The sequence below is a fragment of the Neofelis nebulosa genome, chromosome 8 (genome assembly GCF_028018385.1).
Source record: "Neofelis nebulosa isolate mNeoNeb1 chromosome 8, mNeoNeb1.pri, whole genome shotgun sequence".
NCBI lineage: Eukaryota > Metazoa > Chordata > Mammalia > Carnivora > Felidae > Neofelis > Neofelis nebulosa.
In genome coordinates, this window is record NC_080789.1 from 23,796,227 (window position 1) to 23,818,032 (window position 21,806).

Below are 21,806 nucleotides of genomic sequence, written 5' to 3' on the forward strand. Positions count from 1 at the left end.
AGACCTTTGTGTGGATAAATCTCAGGTCCTTGCTTGGAAGGAGGTTTTACCAGTAATGGCAAGAAGAGAGGCAGAGTACTGGGCCTTCAAAGGGGGTAAAGACAGAATGCACCTTCACAACAAAAAGCTGACAGTTCTGAAGGCCTTTTCACAATGCTGGCTAAGACCATCATTCTTTGACGAATGCAGCATATAGGAAAGTTGTGTATTTGGGGGTATGTGTGTGTCTGCATAGACATGAAATAAGTAATGGCAACACTAAAGATCATTGCTAACGTTTATTGACCTCCTACCATATGCCAAGCACCGTGCTTTACGCTCATTATTCCCTGTAATCTTTACAGCAACCCAATGGAGGTGAGTACGATTACTTTCCTCATTTTATAGCTGAAAAGCAGGGTTAGAAACCGCTTATACAGCTACTAAGCAGTACAGCAGGAATTCAAATCAGTCAGTCCAGTTCCTGTGTAACCATTACATTTATGCACTACACGTAAGCTGCAATATTTTCATGATATGACACAGACACGTGCACACACACACACACCAATCAACATTCTAGACCCTGCAGCAGAGAGGTCAGACCCCCCCCATCCACTGATTTTTTTTAATCTCTTCACTTTACACATGTCAAGTAGACAAAAATTAGACAAAGAAGTAAAAAAAAAAAAATGCAGGAGTTTATCTTCAGAAAAGATGGGAAACAAAGAGGGAAAGAGGGAAAATGGAAGGGTGTCAATCTTTAGGTGTGGAGCATGTGTCAAAGTAGAAATGGGAAACGAAGACCTTTCTGTGTCCCCGAAAAACCGAAAGTAAGAAGGGAACCTTCTAGAGCTTGAAGGAATTGCTTTAACTTCAACAAAAATGTACAGATTTGATGGGGCTTTCTGCGAAATTCTGACAATGATCATCTAAAATCCCTGGGTAGAAAAATGTGCCCAGTATCAAGGAGTTACAGTAATTTACAATTCACAGATCTGTTACCAGTCCACCTATTTCACATCTCTGTGTGTCTCTATTCTGTGCTTTTCAGCCTCAAATAGGAGTGTCTCGGATATGTGACGGTGTTGGAGAAGGGGGGGTAAAATAGTACCTGGCATATAGCAGAAGCTCAATAAATGTTCTTCGAGTGACTCATGAAAGGGAAAACACAGCACACTCATCTAAAATATCAGATTCACTCAACAGTAAGCAAATTAAAACTTTCTTTTAAGTAAAACAATCATGACATATAATGAAACAGAATGTAAAATGTCAGTGAATTTCTAAGCTAAAGCCCAAAGCTTCAAATTAAAAAACAGACCTGCCTTTGTACCTGTTTAGGGTAACACCCATCCCCCAGACCCTTAGAGGAGTCCTTGTGGTCACCTTTCCACCAGTTTTATTACTTGGCTAAAAAACGTGTACAAGAAGTACATGCATGTGACTACATGTGTGCACGTATTCAACCTGGATCATGGCCATTGCCTTTCAGATTTAAAAATGAATCCATTTAAAGGAACTGTTCCATTTAAAGGAACTTTATGTCATGTTAGAGAGAAATGGTACATCATTCCTTTCAGCTTATTAAGATAGTATAGTGGGCCCCTGAGAACCATAGTAGCTGAAGGGTAACTGCCTCCTCCCCTCACTCACCATGACCATTATGCTTTGATTCGCATTTCATGCAATTATTTGAACGATAAACAAAAGGAGGACATTTTATTCTCCAGCATTTTTCACTTAACAAATTGGAAAAGAAATATACACACAAAAATTATCCCCTACCCTTGTACCCTTTGCCCCCGACCATGACCATCCTGGGAAAGAGTTGTGAAACCAGAAAGCACTAAGTGAACAATGTGAGACGTCATGATGTTGGGCCTCCAGAAGGCCATAAAGTGCAGTGGAGTTTAGCCGGGTCAAGCGCCTGAAAGGATATGACCATATCCACGGCATTACCGCTTCAGTCAAGCAAAGTACATGGTAACTTTGAAATATTTTGAACTTATTGATCCTGAACTCTCTTTTAGAAAGTAAGTGGGTATCTGAAATTCCTCATGGACCCCCAAGGGACATTTATAAATAGAAAATCTTTGCCAAGTTGAAGTCAAATTGGCTGAAGAATTTGTCTAACTGCTAAAGTAGAAGGGACTTCACATTCTTGAAAAGATTCCACGGATAGTCATGGTATGGGCATCCATGGCCTGTCATCTATCTTTCTTCCTTTCTTTCTTTTCTTTCTTTCTTTCTTTCTTTCTTTCTTTCTTTCTTTCTTTCTTTCACTAAAAGTTCAAAGACAAAGTTATTGCATTTTTCCACTGCACCTTCTATTAACTTTTGATCCTGTTTGGTGAGAAATGGCCATACGATGGTCATAGAACATAAAACAAACTAGGGATCTACTCCGTGGTAAGATGGTGTGTGTAAAGGCTCTGACTCCAGTGAAAGAGGCTCTGTTAAATTTATTTCAATATATGGCATGTGGGCACCAGGTGGGTAATATGTTGATTCATTCATAAAATGAGCCATAGCATTATTGCAGTAATCTAACACATCTCAGAACTTTAGTCTTCCCGCCTTAACTGTATGTTACGTTCATCCCTCCTAGACAATTCAGTATAGTGCTCATAAGCTTCCTTAAAATGCAAACTGATATTATTCATCCCAATTTTGTCACTCGCAAGGAAATCCCCTCCAGTGACACAACTCTACAGTCTGCTGCTGCTCAGACAGAAGGCTGACGCCTCTCCTCACTCTGTCGGCTCCCTAAGCTCTCATTTGGGAGAACTCGAGAAAAAGGCACCCCGCATGGCAGAGAGACGGGTCAAAAGGTCAAGGATCAATACAGTGATGTGCTTTAGCATATTTGCTTGATTAAGTGAGCTTCATAAAACATTTAAGGAGGTGTATACTTACCACTTACGAAACAGTAATCAAATTAACAAAACATAGTGAAATAAATGCTCACGTTCTTCTTCTAATAGAAGAAAACAACAACATGTAAAATGTACTATTTGAGGAACTTCCCGTATACCTGTGTTTTATGGGAATTTTCACCCTGCATATGTAGCTTCCTTTAACCCAGGAGTTACTATTAAAACTATTTGGAATTCTTCCATTGCTTTGTATTTAGACAGTGGTAGGGAGCAGCCCAATAACATGCTGGGTGAAGGTGGACACCCATTTGGGTTGGCAAAATCCACCACAGTTATCCTGGAAGGTGAAATTTCTGCATCCTATAATCAGGAGTTGCTGGGCATTTGATCAAATACTCCAGACATTTGGTCCCCAACCTACTTTTCGTCTCTCTCCCCCAACTGGCAAACAAGACAATTTAGATCAGAAGAACCCACAGAAACAAAGTGTGTACTTTAATACAGAAATGCTTTTACCTGCCTTGCCTGCTGTGAACGAAATGGGCTGGGCTTTCAAAACGTTAGTCAGCTTAACGCCCAGTTGGTGGCACTGGGAAAATGTGGCTGCGCAGTCTTATTGCTGTTTCGGTTCTTTAACTGCCAACTGGAATACAATAGAGGAGTCGAAGGGAAACAAAAGAGAGATGGATCCAGAAAGAACCCGAAGAATGACAACAAAATAAGCAAAGAAAATGATAATGAGTTAGAGACATTGTGCTCGCCAAAGTTAGCATCCTAGACTATTTTCACATTGAAGATAATTATGTTTCCATTAATTGCCACTTTTCCCCTGAAAAATTCATGATATTTTACCAACTACAAATTATCTAGTGGAAATTCATCTTTGCAACATTTTAAGAGAAGTCATACAATGTGCTTAACCTAAAGAGAGAAGGGCTACAATCATGTTGCTCAGATATGGGTAAGATATATTTTACACATAGAAGGGGATTTTGGTATAGCCATAATGGGCACTGATGTTGAAAACACTAATATTTTTGAACTACAAAGAGAGCACCTGGCCACTCTGATGGATTACAGGATAGGTATCAAAAAAAGAGGACTAGATATTTGAGTATCCTCATATTGTATCCACAGGCACCTGGAACTTTCCATATGCCCAGCTCCTCCATCATCTCTCCATTGTCTTTTGTACTTTTTTTTCTTCTCAGGTGGATGCTGAAGTATGGCAATAGCAAACAGGAGGCTGGCACTTACCACAAAATCTTCACTTCCCATTTTAGCTTTAGATTACTTCCAAGTATGCCACTGTTTTTGGTTTGTTCACATTTAAAAATTCACACATCAAAAGTGAAACCTCACCAAAGGTCAGTAAAATAGTATGCCTTTGCCCCCCATCAGAACTATAATATACACAATTTATTTTTATTGAAGTATGTTGTGTGATATACTGAGTTACAATTTTCCAAGCTGAAAAGGATAGAAAAACAGCAACGACAATGTAATTTACACATAAATAAAATACATTAAATAGCCTGGCTTTTAATGCCTGAAATTGGTCGCAGTTTAGATAGTGTATATTAAGCTTTATATTACAGATTTCTGTGTCAAATTGACAAATGCAAACTTTCTTGGGGCTGGGATAATGATAAATAAAATCAAATGTAATCTCATTTTATGGGACATGATAAAACCTTACCTCATCAGATGGGACATCCAGATTATCGCATTTTCCCTGTTATTTTATTAATAATGCAGCAGCAGGCCTTTTAACAGATAGTTCTTCTTATAGAACATTGTCTTTTTGGGTAGTCAGAGTATTAACCAGGTGATCCAAAGTTAGAATACGAATTACACACCAATTTCTGTTGTTGTTTCAGCCAGCCTGCAAGTTCAGGAAAAGGATAAAGAATTAAGAATTTTCCACTGGACAGCAGAAAGAAAAGCTTAATATTAATATAACTCTATGCATTACTATGAACTCACCAGCATTTTATATTTTAACTTTCTTATGATCAGTTCTTGATCCCACAAAGTAGTAAAACTTAAATTGTATCTATGCCCAGACACAGCAAAGTGGTAATTTGGCCATTTTCTACTTTAGGACATGAATTATCTTTCTTGATCATCTACTCTGCTCAAATTCATTATAAAAATGACCAATTTGCCACCCCACTTCACATGTGGAAGACAATACTACAGAATGTGGGTCCCAGAATAGGGCAACCACATGCTACCTGGGGACAGATGTGCATGATAGAGAGTGTATGAGTAACTTAAATTTTCCAATTATTCTTCAGCGTATAAAACAATTGCTATACTCTCAATTATGAGTTCCACAAACACACACTGGGAAGCACGAGCCATTAGCATATGTCATTTTCCACTGGCAGAAGCCAACTCACAATAAATCTCTTACCTTGTAGAGAGATGGAACAGCACAGGGCTCATAATAGGATGAGTGATGCATGAAATGTTCTTCAGCTCACTTCCCCTGGGATTTATCCTTCCAAACCTAGGAACACCGTCTGCCTGCAAGGATGGAATGCTAAGCAATGCAGGAAAACAACCAATGCGTTATGTTGAGCTTTTCAACTTTTCAAAATCTAGGAGAAACTGTAAAACAAATAAACAAGTAAGCAAGTACGTGTCTAAAAATCATGGCACATATTTTTAAGTGTGATTGTATAAATAATATGCTTTTTCTTAGAAGGTGAAGGACTATTGCAGTCTTGGTTATAGGTTTAAGAGCGAGACTGTTTTATGTTGTACAGGAAATCACTGGATCTTAATTATAGACAAAATGTTGGTCAAATAGTCGTTTGGTTTTTTTTTTTTCAAAAGCACGCAAAGGAATAAAGAAAAAAGTAAATCTAAGAAAAATATATGAGAAAAATTTTATATGCTCACATTCAATTTCCTCATTTAATTAAAAAAAAAAACAACTGTCACAAAGTTTTTTAAACGCACATAGTTTCAAATCAAACTTGTTTCCAGTCTAAATTTAGCCTCTGTTCCTGTGTCATATTTCTTCAGGCATGAGAAGGAAAATCAATGCCCCTACTCACCTTTGGAAGAATTTCACTGCCAAGTCTCCATGGTTCTATGGGATCCAATAATCCGTGGCTCAATATTGATTTTTCTATGACACCTGTAGAAACAGCCTCTCCTTCCTTTCTAACAAAATATAGCAACAAAAATCGTGTAGTCTCTGAATGAATTAAACAGAGCTATTAAGCACAACTTCATCCTGCAAGGAAATGTGGTTTATATTTTCTAAACAATGTTACATCTTCTTGACGTTTCTGAGACATTTAACAACTTTTTAAAGATAATGAGAACACGTATTTCTAAAGATAATGTGAACATAATTTTTCTTAGGTCTCTTGCGGCTAACTCCTATATTACAAATAGCATTTATTTTTCCCAGCAAATAGCAAAAACTTCAGTTCTCAGTTTTAAAATATCTCCAAAATCAAAACCCTTTTTGAAGATGAAAAACCACCTCTTTAAAATCTAAAGGTTTGATAAAATAGAGGACAACCCTTTTGAGCAGCAAGTAGAGTATATCACATCCTAGGAGAGAGAGTAGGTTAAACTTGGGGCGTATTTCGTGGCATTAAAAGAGTCTGAGGAACAGCCAAGAGCCACCATCCATCCTGTTTTCCTTGAAAAACATAAATGCAAAAACCAAACCAAAACAAAACAAAATCGGAGAAGTCACGGTTCTAGCATTCTTCACACACCTGATTTAAACCTCAAAGGTATGTGTTTCCCCCTGGGCAGACCTCCTTGGGCATGTCTGAATATATTCCCCTGCAGCCATTGTGCACGCTGACTATAGCTGGCAACCCGCTCGTCACTCTCTCCATCAGCCTGAGAATCTGCAAAATAAAAATGCAGTGTTAAAAAAAAAATCCCTTTTACATTTGCTTTTCCCAGTAAAATCCCAGAGAAGAAAACACAAAGCAGGTTGTTTCTCACAATATATGTGACATCTTGGTTAAAAGTGACACGGCCATGTTGCACCCTGACAGGTTTAGTGTTAAGATCTGACAGATGTAAGCCTGCAAGAACAACCCTCCTGCCACATATATTTAAGCTCATGTTAAACCCTTGATTTGATAGTCCCTTGATTAGCTTGAGCAACAGTGAGTGCTCCTGCCTTTCAAGTTCATTATAAATTATGCGATTCCTCACATTACTGTCAATTTAAGTTCCTGTTTTACTAAAATGCAGGCATTTAAACACTCATCAAACCTGTGCACATGTTTGAGTTAAAGAATTAGATCAATCCAAACTCCAGCTCAAGGGAGAAGTTCCATTGTTTATCAGGCCATGTCTACACTGGCTGAGCAAAGCGCTCTGTTCAGAAGGAGAAGCGCCTTTGGCAGCTAGAGTCTACATAGCTGACCCATGGATGCTCCGGTGGAGCTTCTTCACCTGATTACACAAGTGCAATGAAATCACTAAGCATCCGATGAAAATGACCCCTGATGACAAAAAAGCATGGCGTGATTGTTGTGCTAATTTATTTACATGGCACTCATTTAGAATATGATTCAAAGAGCCTATTAAAAAAATAAGAATGCTTATATTTCTTAGGCATGATGAATATGGGCATTGAAATAGTTGATGACTCAACATTTGATTGGACCCAACTTGAACTCTTCCCAAACAAGACAGCGGTGGCATGATTTTAAAATGCAACCTTTTTTCCTAAAAGGTCTAGGTTAAGCTTTCACTTCTGATTTTCTATTTATGGGGGAAAACCTTCAGACTTCAAGTAATTAAAAAGTTGACTTAGATCTCCCAGAAAAATGGGCCAAAACAGTAACTCATATTTTGCAGGAAATATTTTAGAGACTTCCAACCTGCACCACACCAAGATTTAGCAACCACTGTGGGTACGTTCTATTCTGGGGATAGTTCAATGACCTCGTATCATCTTGAATGTTGAGATCTTTTCACCAATTTTTAAAATAAAAAGAAGTTTAGCAGAAATGTTCAACCAGCAGCTATGAAATTATAGGTTTCTCCCTCCATCTACCCAAACACACTCCACCCTGTGAAATAATAGATACAACACTAATCACCTTTGGAATTTTGCCAGGCTTCCCCCATGGGTGAACTAGCAGAGTTGGACCAAATTGCCTTGAAGGAATAAAGCCTCTCTTACCTCCATGGAAGGCTTTGTCACGGACCATCCATTCCAACTCTTTGAAGAAAGCAGGAGGGAAGATTTAAATGTGCGGAAGTCTATCCAGACTATAATCTATGAGCTACACTTTATTTCTATCAATATCACCTCAAAATACATTTGCTACGTCAAACTCTAAACCCTGGTTGGTTTCCCTAATCCCTTGGATTTTGCAGGCAGCATTATCACCCATTTTTGCCACTCCCATTTTCAAGATAGTGGCCAGTCTGTCTCTGTTTGATAATCGTTCAATTTATATGCTAAATCCCCTTTTGCTGGGAGCAAAATTCCACCTTCGGACTGAGTCATGGCAACAGGTTAGTTGATTGACCTTACAAATTAACACTCAAATTCTAAAACTAAAATAAATCTAGGTGATCTAAAAATTACTTTATTTAGCAAAGTGCATCTAAGATGAATCAAATCTACTGTGTCCTTTTCCTATATGAAAGCCCTAAGAATGTCTAAATATAAAACCACTGTCTGTATCTTGGTCATACACTGAGTACCTCATAAGGACATATAAAGCAAACATCCTTCTGGTACTTAGTATATGCTGGGCACCGTTCTACATGCCTTATATACATGATCTCGTTGAATCCCCATGACTACCCTATAAGGCAAGTACTGTTATCATTCTTTTACAGATAAGAACACAGAGTCAAAGAGGCAAGGAGGGACTTGCCCTGGATCACATGGTTAGAAAGTGGTGGGGCTAGGATTTGAATCCAGAGAGTCTGGCTCCAGAGTCTATGCTTTTACTTGGCTGCTCTTCTCCTTGCCCAGCCATGCTAGCCAAACTGATGTATTATGGACAGGGATTTATATCAAACGGTGATTCCTTTAAATTGGTACTTTCTTTCCTATATGCGTGGAATTAATTTGCCTGGAACTAAAAGCTTTGCTCTATGAACTGCTCTGGCCCCTTGGCTCATTTTCTGCTTCTTCTTCACAGGCATTTTGTTCCATATTGAGCCATTATCTCCTTCTTTCAGAATAAGTTAGATGTAGTCAGAAGCAAAATCAGTTCTCACTGATCATCATTTCAGGATACGCTTTACTCCTTAATTTGTTTTTTAATGTTTATTTATTTGTTTTGAGAGAGAGAGAGAGCATAAGCAGGAGAGAGACAGAGAGGGAGAGAGAGGATCCCAAGCAGGGTCCACACTGACAGCACAGAGACCGACCCGGGGCTCGATCTCACAAATTGTGACATCAGGACCTGAGCAGAAATCAAGAGTCAGAAGCTCAACCAACTGAGCCACCCAGGCCCCCCACCATTTACTCCTTTGAAACTTAAATTCTGGAGGATGCTTACTGAATGTGGAAAATAACAAATAAGGAATAAAATGCTAGTATAAAAATTGTTAATTAAATAGGGGCTTTGAATAGAGCATGTACCTAATTGTTGCCTCATGGAATCAGGCCTCCTCAGGTCAAATCCTGATGCTACAAGTTGGGCAAGTAGTTTTTTCCATGACTTAGATTCCTCATCTATAAAATGGGAATAAAAATAGTACTATTGCTTAGAGTTATGAGGATTAAACAAACTAATCCACGTAAAATGATTCAACCAAGCACTCAATAAATACATGTCATTGCTTTTATTACATCTAGTTTGTGGCTGCAACTAAGCCTATAGCCTTCAGCGGCCACCAAGCACTAACAATCAAAAGTTTTGTCATTTAGGTTTGCAAGTCTTAACATGGATTTTAGGAAAATCAGTTGTAGTCACAGGAAACCCTTTCAGCCTGGGGACAATTTGGCTTTAAAAATTCACTGTGACAGATCCCACAAATAATTTTATTCCCCTTTATGTTGCAAGAGCTCAGGCAAATCACAGAATATGACAGAACTACTCAAAAAGTCATCAGAGCTAACAATGTTGTCAGACACTTACCTCAAAAGCCAGGAATAGATTTTTCTATATAGTAAAGTTCTAAGTAACATAAAAGGATTGCTTGCTTAATTATTTGTTTTTTATAACACAATCCAGATTTCTGCCCAGAGTTGCTGAAGTGAAATTGATCTGGACAGACCTGGACAGCAGGGATGCAATTTTAACAATTGTGCACTTCAACAGTAGTAAAACTATCCACATATTCAGCTTGTCTGTTTCTTTCTTCGCTCCTTTACCTTCTCTTTATTCTAAAAGCTTAGGCTTATGGTTAAGTCCCAACTCTTTGAGGGCACATGGGTGATTTACAAATGGCTGCTTAGGAACCTGAAATAGACATTTCCATTGCAAAGAGAGGGTAACACAAGTATTAGAGGAAAACGACTCACTGAGTACCCACCTGCACTGAGCTATTTGGTAAGTGTTATACAAAGCAGAAAGAACAGATTGAAACTTTTCTTCTTTTTGGTTCTAAAATGGACACTGTCACCAGAGAGAGAGTGAGAAGCCTGGAGGCCCAGCAGAAGAACCAGAGAGAAGCTATTCTGGGTAAAGCTCAAACTTCTGCCTGTAGACTCCCAGGATGCACAGAACTACCTTTTTGTGGTTCAGGTGCCGTGGGACTTGGGAACCACTTGAGGAGAAGAATCTTTGACTCATGTCCCAGTACCTCAGAGATGGCATATTCCATGGTGATCCAGAGGGGAAGGAAGTACTAATGTCTAGTGTAGCATCCCCGTCAAGATTTAAATTTTTGAATAGAGAGGTCAATGTGCAGCCTCGTGTGGCATAAAGAAAGTAGACAGAAAATGGAATGGTGAAAGAAAGCCCACAAAATCTCCATTTTTAATCCTACATCTGTGCCCATGAAAGCTTACTGCCATCAACATTCAGAAGGGACTCCTAAACTCCCCAGGGCAGCTGACTTTCATTCTGAAATGAGATTTTAACAATAATTAGCCTCTGGTTCTGTAGATGAGCGAGGTGTGTTCCAGAAATACTCATCTGCCTATAGTATTATCAAGTGAGGGATGGTTCTAGGATTAGAACTCATGGAGGTAGAAGAAGGTGGTTAAAGTGTTAGAGAAGAAGTACATTTCCTGATAGTAATTCAGTTAGAAGGGAAATGGAGGGCCAGGAAATGCGCGGCGACTTTTACTGGCAAGAGATGCCAGCATCCTCCACTAGGAATTATCTACGCGGACAACAAGGGAATGAAGAGGAAATGCTCTGCTCAGCCCTTTGCCACCAAGAGGATGTGGAGAATAGGGGACAATTTGGAGCCTAACAGCACAATCTGGTCTCTCACTTGAGATGATGAGCCATCCATAGCAAAGGAAACAGACCATTTCAGCAACTTTGTGGGAAGGGTATCCATTCCATGCTCAGGCTTTCTGTCTGCGGGCATCATTAAGTCACCTGAGCACAGTACCAGGCACAAAATTATTATTTTCTTCCAGCAGTCTTATTTTCTCTTATTGCCACATGTTTGGGTCTTATTTAAGGCTGTTAAAATCCTTCAACCTGAGTGATTTATAAAGGATTCTACTTATTTAAAAAAAAAAAAGATTCTACTTATTTCATAACAAACGCAAATGCCAATAAATGACATTGATTCCCCAACACCAATCGCTAAACGCCAAATGGAAAGTTAACAAAAGAAAAAGAAAAAAATCAGATTTATGAGTGGTCCTCACTGGCCACTCCGCAGACCCGCTGTCACTTCTTATTATCTATTTTTAAGATTCCCCACACAAATTCAACCCAGGTGATTTGGCTCTTAACAAAATGAATGTGAATTAATTCTGATCATAAATTTTAATGAGACAACACTTCAGATGCTTTCAGACATTCCAAATGCAAAACTTATCTTTTTCTGTGGTAAAACTGGAAATTCTTTTCTTAGGAAACCTTTATTGTTTCAACTCGGCCGATTTGACATAATGAGCCAATTTGCATATCAGTAAGGTCAGAGGGGACAGAACTGGAATTTCATGCTTCCTGATTCTTTACCTCCATTCCATAGTTACATATTTCTCATTCCCTTTTGTTCACAAGTTTTATAATTTCACAGAATTACAAGTCATACAGCCTGACACGAGGCTTGATCTTGCCATTATGCTTGATTGTTCAAAATTACACTAGTCTCAGAATGTTGACAGAATTCCTTCCAATATTTTCTCTGCTGGTTTATTAAGTGGCAGTGTCATACTTAAAGAAATGATCATTTCTGGGGCCACTTGTTCAATTCTTTGAAGACTGACATCACATTAAAAAAATGTTAACCCCTAATCTTCGACTATTCTCTGTATCCTCAGTATTTTTGACATGTCAGAAATAATTATAAGTGGCTTAATAACATGGGAGACATTTCTCTTTAATATTCCAGAATGGATGCGTGCAAGATGGCTTTGTTATCAGCTTTGTTCTCGTTGGAAATATGCATTCAGCATCAGCAATATCTCATGAAAAAGCAGAGGTCTGCCCTAATGTTTTAGATTTCTATTTCTCTGAATCCAGCCCCACTTCCCAGGCACTATTTGTTCCTTATAGATAATTATTAATGGCAAAGGCCCTTTTTCCTTAGAGGTGTCCCTCACCTTCTCGCGCCACTTTTCATAAAAGCAGTGACTTTGCTCTGTCACTTAATATCAGGGCAGCTTGTTTAAAAACATTCTGATTAGAATGGGGGGTAAGCAGGAGCTTTTTTTCAGAGTTCTCTCTCTGATTTCACACTCTTTCCTTGGAATGGGGCACTGCCTGTTCTTTTCATCAAAGGCTGAAAATCTATTTTGTATCCAAGGTAAATGGAGAATGCCCACACCTATATTTCCTTTTAAAGCTTACTATTCTCATATATGTTAAAAAAAGAAAGAAAGAAAGAAAGAAAGAAAGAAAGAAAGAAAGAAAGAAAGAAAGAAAGAAGAAAGAAAAAAGGAAAGCTAACAAAGGTGCCCGTTCTTGGTTGTATTGTAGGATGAATAAAGTCATCTGCCTCCAAAATGGTGTATCCTATGCACTTCTTCAAGTGGATGGAAAGCAATCTAATACTGGGAACATTATCCCTTTTCACTGATAATCAGGATCACAACAAATTTCCTGAATCTCTGATTTGTTGGTTGATATTAGCTACATTGACAAGCTCTTGAAAGAAACTCAGCCAGATGGGCTTACAAGTAGAGAGGCCCACGGCCGGCTGACACCTCCTGATGTAAATTCTGGGAGACTGGTTTCCAAGATGGCTGTAGATTGATGGACAAAGTTCTTGACTTGGACAGATGGAACTGGATTTCTTCTCTACCACTTATTATTAGCCATGTGTCTTTGAACAAACCACCAACGCTCCCTGAGGCTTATTTTATATAATAAATTTGACAATGTATGTGACAGTGAAAGCAATATATAGCATAATAAAATGGGATACAAATGCTGGGCATTATTTTTTCTCAAATAATGACCTACAGCTAATGAGGAAATATGTCAAGATGGACATCAAACAGAAATCTAGGGGAAAAATCCATATAAAACAATGGCATGTTTATTCAGCACTGATAACAGGGCTTTTTTCTAAAGAAATATTACCATTACTTAAAATTTAATCTTATGTATATATCATCTATACAGGTGACCAATTTTCAAGAAATGACAATGCAGTAAACTATTTGAAACTACATACAGAGTAGACATAAATTAACACGTCTTAATAATTCAGGAGGCATTTCATTGTCTTACTACACCTAGGGGTCATAATTATGATTATCAGTGGCTAATTTCCTAGAGAAATGGATGGAATCCAAATGACTCTACGATACAACTGAGAATAAATCCTAGGCATTAATCCCTGCTACCTATTTGGGATACTACTACAGGTCTCTATTAAAAAAAAAAAAAAAAGTAGCATTACCTCAATAATTCTAAATTATCTGACCTCAGCTTATTAGTGATTTGTATTCTCTCTAGGGCGATGTGAACCATGACAGAAAGGTACACAGTGTAACATATCACCAAGCATATTGCCCAACATGATGACTTTTGGGTGGCACTGAAGGCCAGGAGTTCTACTTCTCTGAATCGGATGTACCAGGTTTGGAAAGAACAGCAGGAAGTAACTGCAGGGCTGGGAGAGAAGGTGGAAATAATAAGCTCGGTCCTGACTAATTGATGGGACTGTCAGAAAGATGAAATGAGTTAAAATTTGAAGAAGACGTTGCAAGTTATATGGCACTAGACAAGTGTAAGATAGTATTGTAATTATTACTCTCAATAGTCTTGCTCAGTTTATGATGGATGTTATATATAGATTGAAAAAGAAGAGTTCTTTTTCAAACGATGGCATGTTTATTCCTCCATCATCCAGTTCTTGCTTTCTCAGCTCAACTCTCAGCCAACATGAGTGACATGTATAGTCTATTCTTGTTTTCTTCTGTTTTTGTCATAGTTTGACACAGTTGGAATAGATGGGAAGATCTTGAAGTGAACAGAGCCGCAAGTGAATTTGGAAATTTTAAAAATAGCTGTCTCTGAATGGTAAGGTATAAAGGTTTCTGTACGTAGAAGGGGAAAGAAACTTCTTGTTAATAAGGCCAAAAGCATGTAGCAATTATTGCAGGATAGTAGAATGTTCTGAAAGTTCAGTGTTTGCACACTGTATCTGTTAGGGTGCCATTGTCACAAAAGGCAGATTCATGTCATGATGATTTCCACTCTGAGCTTAGCCATCTGAATTGCCTCTTTGAAATAAACAAATCTGCACATGTGCATGGGCATGCGTGTGCAGGCATGGGTCCTTATGGTTGAATAATTATAAACACACAGTTATACAAAAATATGCCACAGGAAGAACCCAGGACACATTTGGCAGAGTGCTATAAAACTCTACAAAGCGATCAACAATCATCCAAAAATCAATTGAAAGTACAACTAGATTAATTAAAGTTGGCGCTCATTTCTCCACACAGAAAGGGCTGTTTTCACCTCCTTAATTTCTAATGCAAGTATATTTGGAACGGCTATAAGCACAGCACACAGCTTAAAGGGGGCAGTGGAGAAAAGTATAAAGTGGTTGTGTAATGGGCACTCCTTTCCGAAATAGAATGAGGGAGCTTTAAATCAGCCAGCATGGAATGGTCACTAGATAGATAGATAGATAGATAGATAGATAGACAGAAAGAGATAAAAAGCAACTAGTAGAAACATAGCCCCAGGTAGGTTTCAAACACACAAACAAAGTGTATGTATGATAAAGTGTAAAAAGAAGATGAAGCTCAATCTGTTAATAGATGTCCTGTCTGGGGAGGGAAGTAGAATTAGGGAGGGGGGAGCAGGAGGAGGAGAGGGAGCTCCTTTTGCCTCTTAAAATTTCACTGTGATTATTATTATTTTTTGTAATTAATTTTTAAAGAAACATAAGTTTAAAGAAATACAAGTTATGGCACCTATACTCAAGGAATGTTGAATGTAATTACAGGTCTTTTGTAATTGAGCCTACCACTATCTTTATTGCTCACTGAGATCTGTAGAGTAGATATTCTTAACCGATGTAAATAGCATCTTTTTTGGCATATGGCCACTTATCTGTTACAAGCACTTCCAAAGCTCTACCCAAGATGCTATGCCCATGATAACCTCAAATGTAAGGAGTCAAAAATACTAGTAAATCCATCATGCTCCTCAGCCCACATTCACAGGCAAAAGGGTTTTCCTTCTTGTTTTTAATGTGACAGATTACAGCGCTAAAGAAAAAACCACACCATACTTGTTAAAATCCTATCCATACATGCTTACCATAAAACACTCCCACGATCAGCTGTTGCAGAACATGGGCTCAGGTGGAAGCACACACCACTTTCGCCACTGACCATGGCCTTGTTCTTTATACCATTATCAGTGCATTTAAGCCAGCATCTTTGGAAATAGGAGAGCACAAGGAACTAAGTCTTAAAGATTGGGTCTGACACTTTGTCTGCAACAGGATCAGCTTGACTTACCAGTTGGCATACAGAGCCTTAATCATTCATTCATTTGTTTGAAAATATGCCTGGGGGTGCCTGCGAGGCTCAGTCCTTTGAGCTTCAGACTTGAGCTCAGGGCGTGATCTCATGGTTTCTGGTTCAAGCCCCACATCGGGCTCTCCATTGTCAGCATGCGGAGCCTGCTTTGGATCCTCTGTTCTTCTCTCTCTCTGTACCTCCCTGCTCATGCTCTCTCTCTCTCTCAAAAATAAATAAACACTTGAAAGAAAGAAAGAAAGAAAGAAAGAAAGAAAGAAAGAAAGAAGAGAAGCACAAAGAAAAGAGAAAAGAAGAGAAAAGAAAAGAAAAGAAAAGAAAAGAAAAGAAAAGAAAAGAAAAGAAAAAAGAAAAGAATAAAAAGATGCCTGTATCATGAAGCAGGCATTTGGTCATGGTGAAAGTGTGTGATAAATTATCATCCCTGCACTTCCCTCAAGAAACTTGCAACTGTACAAGCAATAACTTCAGATATAGAAAAGATCTTAAAAAGTATTAATCTTTTGTAATCTTTGAAGAATTCACGTATTTGTCTCTGATTATAAAATTTTACTCACTAAGGAAGGAAGCATTAATTTTCATGTCCATGACTTTAAAAATCAAAATAAAAGAGTTCCGAGTTAAATGAGGAGTTGGCAAAGTATGACAGTGGGCCAAATCCAGCCTGCCACCTGTTTGTGTAAATAATTTCTTTGGGACACAGTCACGCTCATCTGTTTATGTATTATCTGTGCCTGCTTTTGAGCTACAAGAGAAGAGGTGAGCAGACACAAGAGAGAATGTATTAAGTGAAATCAGAAGGTGTACTTAAAAAAAACAAAGTATCTATTTGTCTTCCATTTTGGCATGTTCTCTTTGGAAATCTATTTCTGTAGGATATTCTAAGAGTGATTTCTTAAGGAATGTGTGTGTTCCCTCTCTGATTCTAGGAAGAACAAAAAGAGATAGTGAATAAACAGTACTGTAAAACACAGGAAGAAGGAATATAAACTAGAAATGGAGGGACTTTACAAACAACGTTTTTAAATCTGAACCTGGCCACCACTTTATTCACACCTATATAGGTCAAGTGCTGAAATTTGAATGTGTGTAGGTGGGCCTAGAAGAAAAGACTTGAATTAAGTGATTAGGAAAATAATGGAGCTTATTTAACCAGTCTTTGAAAATGTTTATAATATCGGGAGAACTGCCCCCAATTCCTGAATGTCTCTTCCTGAAGAGAATCTGTCCAAAAAAAAAAAAAAATTGCTTAAGCTAAATTTTTGCAAAACATTTGCATGGAGGGAGCTACATAGTGTGCTGCCAAAGATGCTCCAATTTAATTATGCCCAGCAAGTTGGCTAGCTTGTTTGGCACTTCATTAACAAAAAATAAACCTCACTCTTTTTCCTGAGAAAATAGCATTTATAGTATTTTTGGGGACAGCAAAGTTCAGTGTGCTACTTCTTGGTATGAAAAAAAGTGTATGTGGATAAATAAAGCTTTAAAATTTTTCCTCTGGCATGGTAACTGACTATCCTGTAAAATCAATGTTTTAGACATGTGAGTGAATGAAGGTCGTATAAAATTTATCTTTAAATGTTTTAAAAATCACAGAGAAGCAATGTCACAAAGCAGTAAGAGCCTAGATCTGGAAACTGAGAAAACAGATTCCTGTGACCCTTCTAAACGAACAGGGGTGTTCCATGCAAGCCAATAACTTAGTCTTTTTCTTTCTTTCTTTTCTTTTCTTTTTTTTTGGGGGGGGGAGGGGGGAGCGGTGGGGGGAGAGGAAGAGGGAGAGGGAGAAAGAGAATCTTAAGGGAGCATGGAGCCCCACATGGGGCTGAGCCGATTGAGCCACCAGGTGCCCCAACTTCATCTTTTTCAATTTCAGCTTGTTTTGGCAGTAAAATGTAGGTAAAGTGTGGATGTTGGGAGAGAAGGTAAAATAAAGATACTTGTATATTTGTGACTTAGGTTACTGCTCGCTAAAGAATGAAAGGTAAAATTAAATTAAAGGTAAATTATATACATATAACTCCTTACATGAAGAGCTCCCTGACTCGAAATCAGCAGAGGAAGAGAGATCTTTCCAATACTTACCAAGTTCTCATCCAAAGAAGTCAGTCTGAATTTAGTTGAAAGAAATCAGTTGCTAACAAGTTGTTCACAACAGTCAATCGACTGTAGAGCTCACACAAACACAAACTAGAATATGATGTAGCTCATGCCATGACTGGAATATGCTCAGGGCATGGGTAAGGATAGTTGAGGTGGAGGGTGAGAAAACACACAAAAGAAGGATTCTTAGAAGAGGTGACGCATTTGTGTTTAGTAAAAGAGACCTAGGAGTGGGCCAGGACAGAGGACAGAGAAGTGACTTAAAGGCAAATGAAACAGAAAAAGCCAAGAAATGATAGGGTTCATAGGCAGAATTCCCAGCTGTTGTCTGTGCCTGGAAAGCAAAGTTTAAAACAGGAAATTGTTAGAGATAAGATGAGTGGGGCAGGATGTAGTGTTTTTTAGGCTAGAATTTAAGTTGGGACTATTTTGGATTTTATCCAGCAGGGCAGGAAAACACACCCGTGTTTCAAGCTTGCAAGAGGCAGGTCTGCCTTGGGATGAATATGTCAGGGGGACTTGATGGTGATAAGGCTGATGGAAGAAAGGCCATTTAAATAATGCAGATGCCCAAGAAAAAGAGAAATCATAGCCAAATAGCAGCCGTTCTGAACTATACCAGTGGTAGTAATGATGGGCATTACAGACGAATGCAAGAAGCATTTACGATGGAAGACGAGCCAGTCCTGGCAATGGGTTGGACACGGAAGATAACGACAGTGGTGAAAAGGAAACCAAAAATGAATCTCAGGGGTCTAGTCCAGGTGAACGCGTGGACGTGGTTCCACAATATGATGTAGAATGAGCACAGAATGAGAGACCAGGTTAAGGGGGGCCATGATAAGATCAGTTTACACATTAAACTGGAGAGTGCCTGATGGATACAGCAGACAGTTGTATATTTGAAAAAAAAAAAGGTATTTGAACTACAAATAAAATTATGAGTAACTGCAAATCTTGAAAGTCGAAGAGAATACGGGAGGGGAGCAATGGGCTGAGGAAGAACCCTGGGGAAGAAGGAGGAAGAAGAGACAGTCACAAAAGAGACGGGGAAGGAACAACCAGAGAAACTTTAATAAGGAGAGAGTGATCCATCAGTCCAAATGTGCAGAGAGATCCAGGAAAGGCTCAAAACACCCACTTGGTTGAGCAATTTAGGAACCATGAGTTCAGTGGTGAACTGAGAGCAGGTGCCAGATGCTGGGGACTGCAAAGTGGAGACAAGGAAATGCACAAAATACATATACATCAAATTTTCAAGTGGTTAGAATGAGATGGGGAGAGAGATATTGGAATGAAGATGGACAGGAACCAGGACAAGGGGAGGAAACTTAAAACAGGAGAAACACAGGGATACACTTGAACTAATGAACTGTGCTGTGCTAAAGAATGAAACTGCTAACCAAGCCCTGAACTGCTGTTCTGAACTGCTAACCCAGCCCACAGCAAACTCAGCCGTGGCTCCATCAGTGGCTGTTCCACCCTCCTATCCTCTTTTACTTACGCTTTCTGTTATACCACATTCCCAGCTGAGAAAACTCTTGGGCAATTTGCCCTGCTCCCAGGATTTAAAAAAACCAAACCTCTTTAACTCCTATTTAAGCCCTGTCATTACCAGAGCGCTTATATGGTACTTTGTCATAATGCTGTTGAGATAGATGTGCAGGTACCTTATGAGATATCACACATGAAATCTGATTGGTTGGTGGATGGCAATTATATGTGCAGTTAGCCTTCTACAGCACAGAAATTCCTACACTAGAAAGGGACAGCACAGCATAGTTAAAAGAGGGTCATCTGGATATGAATAGATGTGAGCTTTTCCTGGCTCTGTCACTACGTAGGCCTGTGACCTTCTAAACAAGCTCCTTCTCCAAGTTCAGCCTCTCTTGTAACTTTGAACTGAGGTGCTTCCACTCAATGGTTTCCTCTTCTAGAATTTCCAGCCAAAAGACAACTATGACCGACACTTCCATTATATTTTGTAAGATTTAGGAAATTAAATCAAAATATGGTTTCTAGATACTGAAGCAAATATTGAGCAGTACTGAGGTCATAAAATTACGGCATACTTCTTGGGAGAGAAACACCTACTGACAATAATTAGAACAGAGAGCTACACACATAGCCTTTTCTTTTTCCAAATGAAAAGCTCATTTGAATCTCACAATATTTTTCTTCCCTTTCAAAGTCCAGTAACAAGTGTTTGATGACAAATCAAAGCAGGATTGTTCCAGTCACAGTACACATGCCAGTGTCTCCAAAAGCAAAGTCAGAATGACAGTTTCTGGAGACAAATGATTCATTTCTGTTTCTGCTCTATTCACTAGAAGAACATAACTACAGTCAAGATTCAATCTGAGGTTCAGTAATACAAAGACAGCAGTTTCTCTGTAGTGTCTCCCTAGACAATGGGGAGTAAAATGATCTCAAAGAACTCTAGTGGGTGGGGACTAGGAAATTAAAAAAATGCTTTTAGTTTAATATAAATTTAACTAATACATATTTTGTGATCCTGGAGATAAAATGGAGTAAGTCACACTGCAAAGAAATAATCATATTCTCTTTCTTCTTCTTTCCAGAGACAGAAGAAAAAAAAAAAAACAACACAAAAACATAACAATAGGTATGCCTGGTCCTTTTTCTAGGATTTGCTGGGATCCTGTCTATCTTTGGACTTGCTCTATCCATCATTTCTCCATCAGAGAAGCAAGACCTTCAAACTATTAGTCCCTTTCCATCCTTTACTGTTTCGGAGCCCTCCTTCTTTGATGTTGGGTTTTGTGGATGTAATTGTTATTCTGTTTGATTATATCCTCCGTCACTACCACGTTACCCTCGTTTTTACACGGTGTCCTCGGTGTTAGTCCAGGGCTTGGTGATCCCTCACCTGGATGACTGTGGCCTCTTTCAGCGGGTCCTCTGATTTCTCAACTTAAGACTCTTCATCTGCCTTTGTGCCGCTTCCAGACGTCCTGAATAAGCCTACTGTCAATACACAGCAGAACCACCAGGGCTGTTTCCCACGCTTTTCCATGGACCTCATGTCTCCCAATTCCTCCTTAGGTTTCCACATTGGCATTTCATCTGGGAGGTTTCCCCAGCCTCACAGCCCACATGGGCACCTCACCCTGCCCTATCTGCTTTGCCTCCGCACCCTTTCCAGCCTGCCATATTCTTCTCCAGCATGTCATCTTGATGCCTACGTGGTCCAGCCGTGTCTCTTCCATTTCTCAGCCTTCTCCCAGAGTGTGCCCTCATTTGTGATGATGCCTTCTCCATACTTCCCTCAGCAACGCCTGGCTCTAGCTTTCTGTCAGGACTCTGCTTTTGCTGGCAAAATCTGGAGAGCAAACGTGCCTTAGTAGCAATTTCTCCAACACACACTATTCTTTAGGCCATCCCTTTTTAACCCTAAAATCACCCTATTTGCATATTCCATGTCTTCGTGACTTTAGTAGTATTTTCTCACTCCGAATCGTTGTTATATTTATATTTTCTTTATTAGACTTTAAACTCCCCAAGTATAGGAATTATATAGCTCTAAAGCAACCTTTTGAGGATTGTCCAGTCACCACTTAAAAATGATTTTAATAGTGACAATAAGATAGAAAGTATTATGCGAATTTCCCTGTTTTTCCACGAGGACATAAATGAACAAATCGTCTTGGTAACCCCATAGCTTGGCTCTATCAGCTCCCCAGTGGGCCTTGAAAGCACTAAGCCTGTTTCTTACCTTG

The 21,806-nt window shown here is 38.9% G+C and overlaps 1 long non-coding RNA gene across 2 annotated transcripts in view; it reads right to left on the reverse strand.

The window, feature by feature from the left end:
- The window catches only part of LOC131519044 (uncharacterized), a 74,006-nt gene extending 61,183 nt beyond the window's left edge, over positions 1 to 12,823 (reverse strand). The window contains exons 1-5 of one of the 2 annotated variants that reach the window (XR_009265429.1): positions 6,605 to 12,823; positions 5,927 to 6,035; positions 5,278 to 5,390; positions 4,558 to 4,743; positions 3,375 to 3,501 (exon numbers count right to left, since the gene is read on the reverse strand). This is a non-coding gene — a long non-coding RNA (uncharacterized LOC131519044). Of the gene's footprint in view, positions 1 to 3,374; positions 4,744 to 5,277; positions 5,391 to 5,926; positions 6,036 to 6,604 lie in introns of both variants that reach the window. The other variant, XR_009265428.1, reaches the window with a different exon arrangement.
- Positions 12,824 to 21,806: the final 8,983 nt, after the last annotated feature.